Raw genomic sequence first — 15,733 nt, forward strand, 5'->3', positions numbered from 1 at the left:
CCTCTCATATTAACTCAGAAGCTGAATGCGTCATGTTAGTATAGATAGTTTAAATTTTATTATCGTTTTGGGACCCATATTTCTGTAATGAAAACGTTAATTTTACTGTTAAACTAATCTCTTTTCATTTTTCCTTTCTATCCTTTTTTATAATATTATTTCTCGATATTATATCCTAAGTCCGACGTGTGGCCTTGGCATAGAATAGGCCACCTCTTCCTTTCCCGTGAGTGTCATAAAAGGCGATTAAGAGAATTTAAGGGATGGACAGTAGCGTCCATCTTAAAACATCAGTAAAGCCTAATCGCAGTTACCAACCCATTTGCCAAGTGTGGCCGTTACTAGCAAAACTCCCTTTTTAGAGAAGTCCTATGTTCAGTAGTGTATAGTTATATATAATAGTTATATATTAAAGTTTTGTTGGAGAAATCAGTTCAGAGTACAATAGGACTGATATACCTGAAGAAGGTAAAAGCCCTTAAAACATTAAAAAAAAATTAATAAAATTATATCCTTACTAATGTATGAAAATTCCATTAATCATTATGTTCCTGATACGCGAACGAGATTCAAGTATTTGCTTATTCAAACTATAATAGTACTATATTATAGTTTGAAGAAACCTCTTCCCATGTTATTTATCCGAAAAATTATAATTTGTGACTTAAATTAATTTTCGAAAATTTCATAAGATGTAAAACATTTGCTACTTTATTTGTTGTACTGTTTATTAAATATAAATGCTGCGTTCATTAGGAGAATAATAAATATTTATAACTTCAGTTTACTAGAAATTCCGTAAATAGTAATAATAAATAACACATTGATTTCGATATGGTCCGCTACTTAGTTTATTTTATTAACCACGGTCATTTGGTACTTACTGATTGACGTCATTGGTTTGCTGTGATCTGAATCTGTGTTATTTGTAGTAATAAATAATATTTAATTTTATTTGTATATAACTACTGAATATTACAATAAAAATACCGTTGATGCCGTTGAGAAAGAAACAAAAGGGTTCCTTCGTTTTGTAATTCTCATAGCAACTAACATTTTGTTTTTCACACTCAGCATTCCATCTAGTGTCCGACCGAAACAGGTTTTATAGCTGAAACCGAACTTTCAATCTTGGTCTCAGTTTCGACCGAACCAAAACCGAAACTAAGGCCGAAAGTAGAATTTCTGGCCGAAACTAGTCGAAACCAAAACCGAAAGTTCGGTCGAACACTAATTCCATCTATAAAGTCCATTCTATTTACAGGTCGATTCTGAGGAGCCACTTCTCTTAACCTGTCTCTAAATTTAAAATTTCAATTTGATATAATAGCAAAATCTTTATTTTAAGAACCAATATGAATTAAATTTTAGGTCAAAATTTTTATATATTTAGTTTACGATGAAGTTGATGGTGGTCCATAAAACAGTAATATTATGAAATTATAAAATAAACGTATTAGAGATACGTTTAGACAAATGGCCTCTGCAGAATCGGCCCCATTATTATTAAATACCTAATAGCCTATATATATTTTTTGCTAGTGTCTGAAATTTCAACAATTCGTGTACATAATTTTTATGTACATAATAGCTAGTTAGGTGTGTTAAAAAGTCTTTATTCTTGATATTATATACAAGCAAATGTCGTTCGGTAATAATTTATCTTTACCTTATCACGTTATCACTGAGTTTAGTGTTATGTTTTATTAATATTATAAGCAAAGAGATATGTTTATAATTGTATATAATTACTTAAAAATTTATTACCATTTGGATATATCTGGGAGCAAGCGGAAATTCTCTGCTGAAAAAAAATTTATAAAGATTTTTCTGTATCACTATAAATCTTTAGATATTATAAAAATAGTAATATTCCATAACTTCAATAAAACTAAATACCAACTTTGGTTTTGATTAGGTATAAATCTCGTAACTTTTTAAGGCCTACATTACTTTTTTTACACAGTCTTTTTGATAAAAAAATGAAGTGTACCTACTTCTACAATATTTTTTTTCTGATGCGTGAAAATGGTTTGGTAACCCTGCCTGCGCTAATCGGATACGCTGGCGGAGCACCAGTGAAGGATGATAGATGAGAATGAAAACAGGTCAGTTAGCCCACCATGATGAATTCATCAGGAATTAACCATGATAGTTTCCAGGGAGAACCGTGAGGAGGTGGAACTGGTTGGATATATTGCTAGCAATGGGATTCTCAGTCTCCATTACTAACAATCCCTTTCCCCCCTCTACAACACATTTGGTGCTCTCCCAACGATACTAGCTTTCGTCATTATAACTTATTATATCTAACTTTAAAGGATTGCTATTTTATTTTAATTTGCATCTTATGTATTTTGTTTGCTGTCATTTACTCATTTATTTATTGATATGTTTAATATTGCGTTGTTTATATAAAGTTTGGTATCAACTTGTAAAACCAGACGATGATCTGGTTTTAAAAGAGTTTGATAACGTAGAAAATAATATTGTATGGTATAATTTCTGTGTACTGTATGCTGTAAGTGAGTATAAAGTTTACAGACTATTGATAGGAATACGCACCAATCCAATTTTAATAAACAAGTTTGCCTTGAAGCACTTATGACAGGTCAATTTTATAGATGTGCACACCGATTACCAGTTTGTGTACAGAATTCGTACGTAAATAAGATAGATAGATAAGTAGGTATTATATATATAGAAACAAGTAGCTTTCTTATTTTGTAACTTACCTATTAAATTTTTTTTGTTTGTAAACAAAGTTATTCTATGCGAACTTTCGAGTATTTTATGAAAGTAAATATTAATTTATTACTAGATATACACTTATAAATTTTCGTCTAAATACATTTTGAACTAACTTTAAAAAGAAGGAGATTCTTAATTCGCTATTTTTTTATATTTGGTACCACATAACTCCGTTAGTTGTAAACCAATTTACATTCTTTTAACTGTTTGGCACCATAGAAATTTTATCAAAATCGGTTCAGTAGTTTAGTTTTTAAATCAAAATAAATAGTTTTGCTACAAACGTAGTCGGTTTTTTGTGGAACATAATCCTTATTATTTCTTATGATCATGTCACGTAGGTTACATATCGGTAAATATCAATATATTAATTCTAAAAAGAACTTACTTTTAGACCTCACTAGATAATATTTATATAAAATTTGCTTGTATTTTATACCTTATATTAAATTTTGAAAATAAGAAACGTTGTATGGTTATATTCAATATATGTATTCATTAATTGTCATACATACATTCTCGGCCTAGAATTGCAATTACCGTAATAAATTCCATGAAGGTTGAGAAAGGCCAACAACAGTATTACCACATCGAAAAAAATTTGATTACGCTTATCTAGACGACCAACCACATACCTAACGTATATATAAATATATCGTACATATAAATATATGTAATTTACAAAAATGTTTGTTCCTTCTTTATCATTAACAAGCTGTGCCCGCAACTTCGCGTGATAGGGGTACATCGCACTATCAATATCTATATTGTATACAATAAATAATTGTTTACAATTTTTTTTTATAACACAAGGATTAAACGCTCGTACGACTCACCTTATGATGATTATCGCTACCAATAAGCCTCCGCAACATTTACTAGAGGGAGACTTTGTACAAAAGTCGATTGCTTAGATACCTCTGTCCCATTCGTGTTTCAACCGTGAAGCAGTTGTGTTTGCATGGCTGTGTTTCGGTTTGAAGGGTGGGATATGGCGTGAATTTACTGGGTACAGAGGAATAACACCTGAGTCCTCAGAAATGGCAACGCATAGGGGGTATCATGGGCGAAACAGTATACTCTGTTCTGTCTATGGTACTGCTCATGTCTATAGGCGACGGTTACCACTTTCCATCAGGTAGGCCGTCAGCTTGTTTGCCATTCTAAATTGTAAAAAAAAAAAACATTGGAAGGATTATAAATGTGCTATTGGCACTTTTAACATTATTGTCATAGATTTGAATCGGAATCTAGAGGCACTATGCAAGCAATTATTAAAATCGTTTGCATATATCTACTTATGTTTCTACTGCATAGCAGATATGCTTGCATTGCTATCTTTTGCTTGAAAGGGTATATGATAATGTTAATATAGGGATATAACACCCTAGTCCTCAAAAATAGTAACGCAAGAAAGGTTCCACGGGCGTGACAATACATTTTATGATATTCATGTCTATATGTGACCGTTTACACTTTATATTAATGGCCGCCAGCGAGTTTGCTATTCCAAATGTTATAGATAAATAGATGGCATAAATATATGCAGATACCTTTGACACCAGCTAAAATTCGATTCGGTGTTTCTATATAAAATATATATTGAAAAAACTTTGAGTATTGATAAAAACAAAATTTCAATTTATGGTTATAAAATTATTTTGTCTTCTCGAACAAAGAATTCTGAAATTTCGTTATATCAAACTAAATAATAGGCAAAACCTTCCTTTATTCTTTTGATCTATATCTATATGTTCTACAAGATTTCGAAGAATAGAGGGATCTTGTTCAATTCTTATAAAATATCTGTCAACTTACTAAATAGAATGAATGCCATTTTTTTTTTGTAATAAATTCTAAAAATATTATTAACTTATTTGGCTATCTACTATTCGTAAAAATATATACAATATATCTACAGGTTTTCGGGCCTTTTGATTTATCATAGGTTATGAATTAATCACTTTGATATACTCTTTTATAGAAATGATCGTTCAATCTAGAATTTGAATTCGATATTTTCTAGTTGTCCTGAAAATTACAAACACGACGAAAAAAATAATTAGTCAAATAGTTGCAGCCGTTATAAAGTAGTGATTTTTATTTATATAGACAGATATGAAAGTAAATTTGTTTGTTATTCCTTAGTAATTTAGTAACTACTAAGTAATAACTGGCTCTACAAATTCACATGAAATTTGATATATCTTTTAATCAGATCAATCAATATATCCCAATCACGTGGAAGAAGTCAAGAGTAAAACTAGTATACATATAGTAGGTCTTTAACCAATGCGTGTTGCCGGTGATGGCTTATGGAATTGAAATATGGTCCTACATGATTCTTCGTATACAAAAGCTTCAAATTACTCAGCGGGCTATAGAGAGGGCTATACTCGAAGTTTCTTTGCGTGATAGAATCCAAAACGAGGATATCCGCAAAAGAACCAAAGTAACCGACATAGCCCGAATAATAAGCAAGCTGAAGAGGCAATGGGTTGGTCACATAGCTCGAAGAACCGATAACCGATGGGGAAGAAATGTTCTTAAGTGGCGACCCCGTACTGGCAAACGCAATGTGTTCTACATCTCACACTAGATGAAGTAACGACCTCAAATGCATAATAATATGGCATAAACCGCCAAATATAACGATTATAGAAACATTACTATTAGTACTATAACCCTTATCAGTTTCTTTTTGACATCTCGTCCTCTTTTCTAATTGTTAGGTTCATATTGCGCAACACTCTGCTTGTCAAAATTTAAAGCATTGTTAGATTTTTTCACAATATTCAAAAAAGTGTCTCTACAGTAAATGTGATCTTAAAATGCTAGTGTTGCCGATTATGCTCCTAACAAATAGGAAACAAGGCGGGATATTAAAAAGGAATGAAAAAGATTTCGATGTTAATAATCATGGAGTTATAGTTTCATGTTATTATAAAAAATAAAGCAAGCTAAGGAGTTGTAGATCAAAGAATCAAGATGAGTTTACAAGCATAAAATAGATGTAAGTAATGAAATTTTTGCAATTATCATTTTCGATATTTTGATTAATTATAAAAACCATAAATTAAAACATTATTTAAATACTGATGCATAGAAGAGAATGTAGGCATTATCCTTGGCATCTATGGTCAAATGAAATAAACAAAAATATAATATCACACGCGCATAGACGTAGTATAACGTACTACTCGTATCACAATCTAAGCACACGCGCAATGATTGAGTCATGAATCTAGCAGTTTCTAAATCGAAAACCGGTTTCTCCTAATCCTGCTTGAGGCTGTTCTTCCTTCTTATCCTTTAATCTAAGTTAACTATATCAATATTGAAATAGTATAATTAGTAGCTAAATATCAAAACTGATGGTAGGTTACATTAGGCAAATAAAAAACTGATAGAATGTGAGTAAGTAAGTATTATCGTGATTTATCAAAGTAACGAACTGCGAGAAAGTATATTTTTTTTCATTTAATTTTATTTATGTTCTAATTATCAATAATCTAGATATCCTGAATTCAGAAATAGTTACACATTTTAAGTATTTCCAAATATACAACTATTTATATACTTATAAAATAAATTATGTAGGTTTTAAAAAATTAAGACACTTATTTTATTAGGCTACTAGTAACTATGGTTTTTAATCATAATAACTCGATTTATCACTATTGAAGTGGGTATTTTCTTTTTTTTTTTTTTGAACAAATCTATTTATTATCAATGTAAGCATTAATATAACACACCTACGTACTTATGTATTATTGGTGACTGTTTTTAAGATAGCTACTGTTATTGCTAAAAATATTGTAGGTATTTAAGTAATTAAAGTGATGAAATCGTTGTGATCATGATATGTGCAAATTCAATTTACAACCATTCATGACACATCAAATCCATTGAAGTAGACAAATGAATAAGTAAATAGTTCAAATATACACTACTCAAAAAAGTCTAAGCAACACATACTATATATCAAATTATTAATCAATTATTATATCATTTCTTACCAAGTAGGTAATACCTATGTAAATATTTTTGATCTAGAGGTCATACTGGCTGGTTGAAAAAAAAAATCGAGTATCATTTTTTTTTACAAATTCAAAAGCGAATGCATTGTTCAAATTTCATAGAGTTTTCTTTGCTTATTAAAATTTAGTATTCTGTATTATTTTATGATTTAGACAATAATTTGAAAAAAGTTTTGAACACATTTGGTTTTTGAGACATTTTTTACGTCATGAAGCGACGTCATTTGAACGCAGATGAAATGCAAAGAGCTGTAGGGATGTTGCAAGCGGGAAGAAGTCAATCTCAGGTATCTCGGTATTTTGGTGTCAACAGAAACGTTATTTGCCGTCTTCATCAGCGTTACACTAACACAGGAAATCCTGCTGAGCAGCACCCAGGTCGAGGAAGGTGTACAACCACACGGCAAGATCGATACATAGCAAGACGCCAGCCGGTGTTACCTGTCCAAGAGATAGATTTAAGGCTAGAAAATTCAAGTGGTGTTATTGTTAGCTGCCAAACTGTGCGAAATCGACTGCATGAGTATGGCATACGAACACGACGGTCAATTAGGTGCCCACCGATACGTCACGGGAATTGCGCTCGTTGAAATGAATGGTGTAGGAAACACATTACATGGAGCCGGGAACAATAGGATAAAATTTTATTTTGCGATGAGTCTCGATTTGTGTTCAAGCCTAATACTAGAAGGGTAAGAGTGTACCGTCGTCCTGGAAGCACTGAAAGACTGAGGTGCGTTCAGGAAGTGCATCCATACAACGGCTCAACAGTTATAGTATGGGCAGGTATTATGAAGAACAGACGAACTGAGCTCGTTTTTGTAAATGGTAACATGAACGCTGTAAATTACGTTGAGGATGTTCTAAGGCCTTATGTCCGTCCATTCGTACAAACGCTTGGCTTCGATTTCACGTTGATGCAAGACAATGCGCATTCGCATACAGCTTTACACACAGGAGAGTACTTGGCAAGGGAAAACATTCTGGTATTGCCTTGGCCTGCACAATCGCCAGACCTCAACCCCATCGAGCATGCATGGGACTTTTTTTTTTATTTTTTTTTTTTTTATACAACTTAGAATGGCAAACAAGTCCACTGGTTCACACAGTTCACAGGGTGGGACGTTATCTCGTTAAAATTTTAATAAAATTTATGTAAACTTTTTATGAATTTGTGATAGGCATTGAATATGTAAGAATAATATAAAGTTGTGTTTCACAACAAAAACCAACTTCGATTATGACAGAACCGATAATATTGATTTAAAAACTAAACTATGGAACCGATTTTGATAAAGTTTCTATAGGTCTAATCTGTACGTACTAAATTAAATGGCAACTTTTCTCTCTCTCTCTCTCTTTTTTCTACTACTGAGCTGACAAACATGCATACGGCCCACTTGATGGTAAGCGGTTACCTTAGCCTATGAACTATAACTATAACAGGGGTATTAGGCGCGTTGCCGACCCTAAAGAAACCTCTTTACCCTGTGGGGGGAGAGGGATTGTTAGTAATGGAGACTGAGAATCCCATTGCTAGCAATATACCCAACCAGGTCGACCTCCTCGCGGTTCTCCCTGAAAACTATCATAGTTAATTCCTGATGAATTCATCATGATGGGCTAACTGGGCTGTTTTCATTCTCATCTATCACCCTTCACTGGTGTGTGAAAAAACTTTGAGTATTGATAAAAACAAAATTTCAATTTATGGTTATAAAATTATTTTGTCTTCTCGAACAAAGAATTCTGAAATTTCGTTATATCAAACTAAATAATAGGCAAAACCTTCCTTTATTCTTTTGATCTATATCTATATGTTCTACAAGATTTCGAAGAATAGAGGGATCTTGTTCAATTCTTATAAAATATCTGTCAACTTACTAAATAGAATGAATGCCATTTTTTTTTTGTAATAAATTCTAAAAATATTATTAACTTATTTGGCTATCTACTATTCGTAAAAATATATACAATATATCTACAGGTTTTCGGGCCTTTTGATTTATCATAGGTTATGAATTAATCACTTTGATATACTCTTTTATAGAAATGATCGTTCAATCTAGAATTTGAATTCGATATTTTCTAGTTGTCCTGAAAATTACAAACACGACGAAAAAAATAATTAGTCAAATAGTTGCAGCCGTTATAAAGTAGTGATTTTTATTTATATAGACAGATATGAAAGTAAATTTGTTTGTTATTCCTTAGTAATTTAGTAACTACTAAGTAATAACTGGCTCTACAAATTCACATGAAATTTGATATATCTTTTAATCAGATCAATCAATATATCCCAATCACGTGGAAGAAGTCAAGAGTAAAACTAGTATACATATAGTAGGTCTTTAACCAATGCGTGTTGCCGGTGATGGCTTATGGAATTGAAATATGGTCCTACATGATTCTTCGTATACAAAAGCTTCAAATTACTCAGCGGGCTATAGAGAGGGCTATACTCGAAGTTTCTTTGCGTGATAGAATCCAAAACGAGGATATCCGCAAAAGAACCAAAGTAACCGACATAGCCCGAATAATAAGCAAGCTGAAGAGGCAATGGGTTGGTCACATAGCTCGAAGAACCGATAACCGATGGGGAAGAAATGTTCTTAAGTGGCGACCCCGTACTGGCAAACGCAATGTGTTCTACATCTCACACTAGATGAAGTAACGACCTCAAATGCATAATAATATGGCATAAACCGCCAAATATAACGATTATAGAAACATTACTATTAGTACTATAACCCTTATCAGTTTCTTTTTGACATCTCGTCCTCTTTTCTAATTGTTAGGTTCATATTGCGCAACACTCTGCTTGTCAAAATTTAAAGCATTGTTAGATTTTTTCACAATATTCAAAAAAGTGTCTCTACAGTAAATGTGATCTTAAAATGCTAGTGTTGCCGATTATGCTCCTAACAAATAGGAAACAAGGCGGGATATTAAAAAGGAATGAAAAAGATTTCGATGTTAATAATCATGGAGTTATAGTTTCATGTTATTATAAAAAATAAAGCAAGCTAAGGAGTTGTAGATCAAAGAATCAAGATGAGTTTACAAGCATAAAATAGATGTAAGTAATGAAATTTTTGCAATTATCATTTTCGATATTTTGATTAATTATAAAAACCATAAATTAAAACATTATTTAAATACTGATGCATAGAAGAGAATGTAGGCATTATCCTTGGCATCTATGGTCAAATGAAATAAACAAAAATATAATATCACACGCGCATAGACGTAGTATAACGTACTACTCGTATCACAATCTAAGCACACGCGCAATGATTGAGTCATGAATCTAGCAGTTTCTAAATCGAAAACCGGTTTCTCCTAATCCTGCTTGAGGCTGTTCTTCCTTCTTATCCTTTAATCTAAGTTAACTATATCAATATTGAAATAGTATAATTAGTAGCTAAATATCAAAACTGATGGTAGGTTACATTAGGCAAATAAAAAACTGATAGAATGTGAGTAAGTAAGTATTATCGTGATTTATCAAAGTAACGAACTGCGAGAAAGTATATTTTTTTTCATTTAATTTTATTTATGTTCTAATTATCAATAATCTAGATATCCTGAATTCAGAAATAGTTACACATTTTAAGTATTTCCAAATATACAACTATTTATATACTTATAAAATAAATTATGTAGGTTTTAAAAAATTAAGACACTTATTTTATTAGGCTACTAGTAACTATGGTTTTTAATCATAATAACTCGATTTATCACTATTGAAGTGGGTATTTTCTTTTTTTTTTTTTTTTTTTTGAACAAATCTATTTATTATCAATGTAAGCATTAATATAACACACCTACGTACTTATGTATTATTGGTGACTGTTTTTAAGATAGCTACTGTTATTGCTAAAAATATTGTAGGTATTTAAGTAATTAAAGTGATGAAATCGTTGTGATCATGATATGTGCAAATTCAATTTACAACCATTCATGACACATCAAATCCATTGAAGTAGACAAATGAATAAGTAAATAGTTCAAATATACACTACTCAAAAAAGTCTAAGCAACACATACTATATATCAAATTATTAATCAATTATTATATCATTTCTTACCAAGTAGGTAATACCTATGTAAATATTTTTGATCTAGAGGTCATACTGGCTGGTTGAAAAAAAAAATCGAGTATCATTTTTTTTTACAAATTCAAAAGCGAATGCATTGTTCAAATTTCATAGAGTTTTCTTTGCTTATTAAAATTTAGTATTCTGTATTATTTTATGATTTAGACAATAATTTGAAAAAAGTTTTGAACACATTTGGTTTTTGAGACATTTTTTACGTCATGAAGCGACGTCATTTGAACGCAGATGAAATGCAAAGAGCTGTAGGGATGTTGCAAGCGGGAAGAAGTCAATCTCAGGTATCTCGGTATTTTGGTGTCAACAGAAACGTTATTTGCCGTCTTCATCAGCGTTACACTAACACAGGAAATCCTGCTGAGCAGCACCCAGGTCGAGGAAGGTGTACAACCACACGGCAAGATCGATACATAGCAAGACGCCAGCCGGTGTTACCTGTCCAAGAGATGGCGGGACGACCACCTGATGAAAAGTGGTAACCGTCGCCTATAGACATGAGCAGTACCATGGACATAACAGAGTATACTGTTTCGCCCATGATACCCCCCATGCGTTGCCATTCCTGAGGACTCAGGTGTTATTCCTCTGTACCCAGTAAATTCACGCCATATCCCACCCTTCAAACCGAAACACAGCCATGCAAACACAACTGCTTCACGGTTGAAACACGAATGGGACAGAGGTACCCACGCAATCGACTTTCGTACAAAGTCTCCCTCTGGACTTGCTCCAGAGACGTGTTTTAAAGGACTTGGATGGAGTGACAACAACCCAACAACTGATGGACTTACTAAAATTTCATTGGGAACATTTGCCACAGGATAACATTAACAGTCTCATCGATTCTATGAATAATCGGTGCCAACAAGTTCTTCATAACAGAGGAGGCCACACTTTGTATTAATTTCTGCAATTTTTGTACAACCATTTAATTTTAGTTTAAGTTTAATTGGTTAAGCATTTTACCTTGTACTACGTACATACAGTACTTATTCGTAATTATTTTTAATTAAGATTATTAAAATAAAAATAAAAAAAAATAAAAAAAATTGCTGTTTAATATCAAAAAAGCATTAAAAAATAATATAAATAAGAAAATACTAAGGATTTAATGCGAAAACAGATTGTAATATTTAAATTTGTATGTATTGCTTATACTTTTTTGATGTGTGTAGTATGTACACAACTAGCTGTTTACTAACGTTATTTTTATATGGTAAAGTTGTTTATATTTGCAACTCTATCATAATTCTTTTTCTGATTATGTGTACCTAATTGCTGATTGAGATAATATTCGATAAGACATTTTAATACATTGTTTTATAGAATTGGGTAATTAGAAATTCTAGATTGATTGTTATTTATTCAATTGATATGTAAAATTCGCAGTACCCACCTACATTTTTTTTGATGGGTGAAAATGGAATGGTAGCTCCGCCTACGTTAACGGGATACGCTGGCGGAGCACCAGTGAAGGGTGATTGATGAGAATGAAAACAGGTCAGTTAGCCCATCATGATGAATTCATCAGGAATTAACCATGATAGTTTCCAGGGGGAACCGCATGGAGGTCGACCTAGTTGGGTATATTGCTAGCAATAGGATTTTTAGTCTCCATTACTAACAATCCCTTTCTCCCTACCCACCTACATTATAAAAAGTTTATAGTCTGCACCAAAATAACATAATTTATACAGCGACTAAACAAACAGATGTTTCCTTCGTAGCACGTATTTAAATGATTATATGTTTGCATTTTAGTACATTATGTGGCTTTAAAAAGAAAATTGGCTTTTACCTAAATCAAATCAATAATTAAGAGGATATTTTGCAAATTTATTATAAACTCAGATAGATATTTATTATATTTATTTTTCACTAGATGGACGTTATCTCGTTAAAATTTTAATAAAATTTATGTAAACTTTTTATGAATTTGTGATAGGCATTGAATATGTAAGAATAATATAAAGTTGTGTTTCACAACAAAAACCAACTTCGATTATGACAGAACCGATAATATTGATTTAAAAACTAAACTATGGAACCGATTTTGATAAAGTTTCTATAGGTCTAATCTGTACGTACTAAATTAAATGGCAACTTTTCTCTCTCTCTCTCTTTTTTCTACTACTGAGCTGACAAACATGCATACGGCCCACTTGATGGTAAGCGGTTACCTTAGCCTATGAACTATAACTATAACAGGGGTATTAGGCGCGTTGCCGACCCTAAAGAAACCTCTTTACCCTGTGGGGGGAGAGGGATTGTTAGTAATGGAGACTGAGAATCCCATTGCTAGCAATATACCCAACCAGGTCGACCTCCTCGCGGTTCTCCCTGAAAACTATCATAGTTAATTCCTGATGAATTCATCATGATGGGCTAACTGGGCTGTTTTCATTCTCATCTATCACCCTTCACTGGTGTTCCGCCAGCATATCCCGTTAACGCAAGCGGGGTTGCCATACCACGTTTACCGATTAAAAAAAAACCTCTTTACCCCGTTAGAAGAACCACATGCTGTAGTCTCTTGGGGAAACCTCGGCAGAGAGCTGATATATAACCATATAACCAATATATAACCATAACATGAATGTTCGTGGGAGAAAACATCTCTAAAACCGCGTTGTACACGACGTTCCCTGTCGATGGCGAGCCATACGATGGTAGAAAATGACCGTGGGCATCATGTTGATCAATTTTTTTTATCACAATCCATTGACAAGCAGTAGAACACGTAGAGTGAGGCAAAATCTCACCTAAGACTTAAGTGTTTCTTATAGCTCAACTGAGTCGAAGGGTTCAAGCTGGTATCTAGTTGCTCCCTCCCATAAGTGAGAGCAATACTCCATGTGGGGCCGAACTTGCGCTTTATAAAGCATCAATCATTGATCCGGCATGAAGTTATGTTTCACTCTATTAAGCACACCGAGTTTTTTGGATGCCAGATTCACCTTATCTTCGAGGTGGCCACGGAACTGTACGTCAGTAGAGATGTTGACGCCAAGGATCACAACATTTTTAGAGATGTTAAGAAACGTGCCCTAGAATTGTGGATTCACAGCAATTGGGGCCTCTCTAGGTAATTTTTAATAATTTTGTTAATAATATATCTTATTAGGTGCAGCACCACCAAGTCCCCCCTTCCAACCATCGTGGTTAATTTCTGATGAATACATCGTGAAGTGCTAATAGCTTTTATCTCCTTACTACTGCTAAATACATTGTCTAGTCATAAGAATATGAAGCAAAAAATAAAGAAATCATCTAATAGGTTTTTAATCTCAATTTTTTTAATGTATTATAATTGAATGGTAATGTAGCCTGCGCTTCGGTATACGCTGTCGGGGTACCAGTGAATGATGATAACTGAGGACAAAAGCCGGTCAGTTAGCCCATCGTGACAAATTCAAGAACTAACCGCTATAGTTTTTAAGAGGAACAGAGTGGAAGTATGGTATATTGCTAGCAATGGGGTTATTAAAATCCATTACTAACAATTCCTGATAGGAAGACTGTACAAAAGTCGTTTGCTGTATGGTCACTTGTCCCGAAGAATACGTCTGGCGAGAACGGTGACTGACAATAATTCGGGGCGGTGCAACCCGGGCTACGGCGGTAAGTAACTTCTCTTTAAAGATCTTACTTGCCGACAACTGATATTCAGGCGAAGGAAGCGGCAATGTTTAATAAGGTAGTCGCGTGATGGAAAGGAGTTCTATCTCCCAGATGGTGAATCGTGACTTCGCCACTGGGCGAGGTCTCCGGTGGGTCGACGGGTCCGATGGGTGTTTCACTACGCAACCGGACAAGCCGTGTGCCACCATCGTCAAACCGTAGCCCCAGTGATGGGGCTGGAGGCCTTGGCTTAACCGCCCGGGCTGCAATAAGCAAACCTCTATAAAATCCTCTTGTATGAGCTTGGGTGCTCGACGATACACAGTTCACTCTGCGAAGCATGCTGCCGGTAATATTGGCTGCTAGATTACCACCTTTGGGGCACCTGCTACACCCCATCGTATATATGCCACACGCGGAAGCAGGGGGTTCTCCTGCGTGTGACGAAATTCCCCATACTTGTGAGATGTACATGGAGAAATGGAAAATAGAACTTAAAGAGAAAGTCGATACCAGGTTCGTAAAGGACGAAGTTCTTGATGAAGAGTCGGGCGTGTCGTATAACGAATATGTCTACCAGGACATTGATTTCTGGTTTTACTCAGAAAATATGAGTGGAAGGAGGATTAGTAAACGTCTTAGAGCCAGGGTTGCTCGTGAGATCAACAGCGAGTATTCACAATCGACCCCTTGCACAACTCTAGCGAACGAGAATATAGAAGACGTAGACAATGTTTCGTTTCATCGGAAATCGTGCATTTCGGAGTCAGGCTTGGAATCGGCACTTGAGGGCCCAAGTTGCTCTCGTGCAATTTCCAAAAAGAGTAACAAGATGCCAGGCGCAGGTTCCTAGGTTCAAGCCTCTTCGGGTGCTGTGAAAAAAACAAATACAAAAAGTGTGGCGGATAAAGTCAATCCAGCGGACTTGTCACTCGAAGGCAATAGGGCTCGTTGAACGAGTAACATCATATTCTTTGATGAGAATGGTGCTTCCGAGACAGTGGAAGCGGCTGCTAGAATAGGCGAAGAACCGTCAATAGATAAACGGCCCAGCCGCTCCCTAGTGTTGGGTAATCCCCGCATGAATATCAGAAGCATCAAGACTCGTGCAAAATAATTCGAAATTGCTGGAGCACCTTGGATTTGAGTTCGAGAGAGAGCGGCCCAGTGCCTCTACGCGTAGCGCAAGCACACACACAGGAG

This window comes from Galleria mellonella, unplaced genomic scaffold (genome assembly GCF_026898425.1).
Source record: "Galleria mellonella isolate WM207_F2 unplaced genomic scaffold, CSIRO_AGI_GalMel_v1 utg33, whole genome shotgun sequence".
NCBI lineage: Eukaryota > Metazoa > Arthropoda > Insecta > Lepidoptera > Pyralidae > Galleria > Galleria mellonella.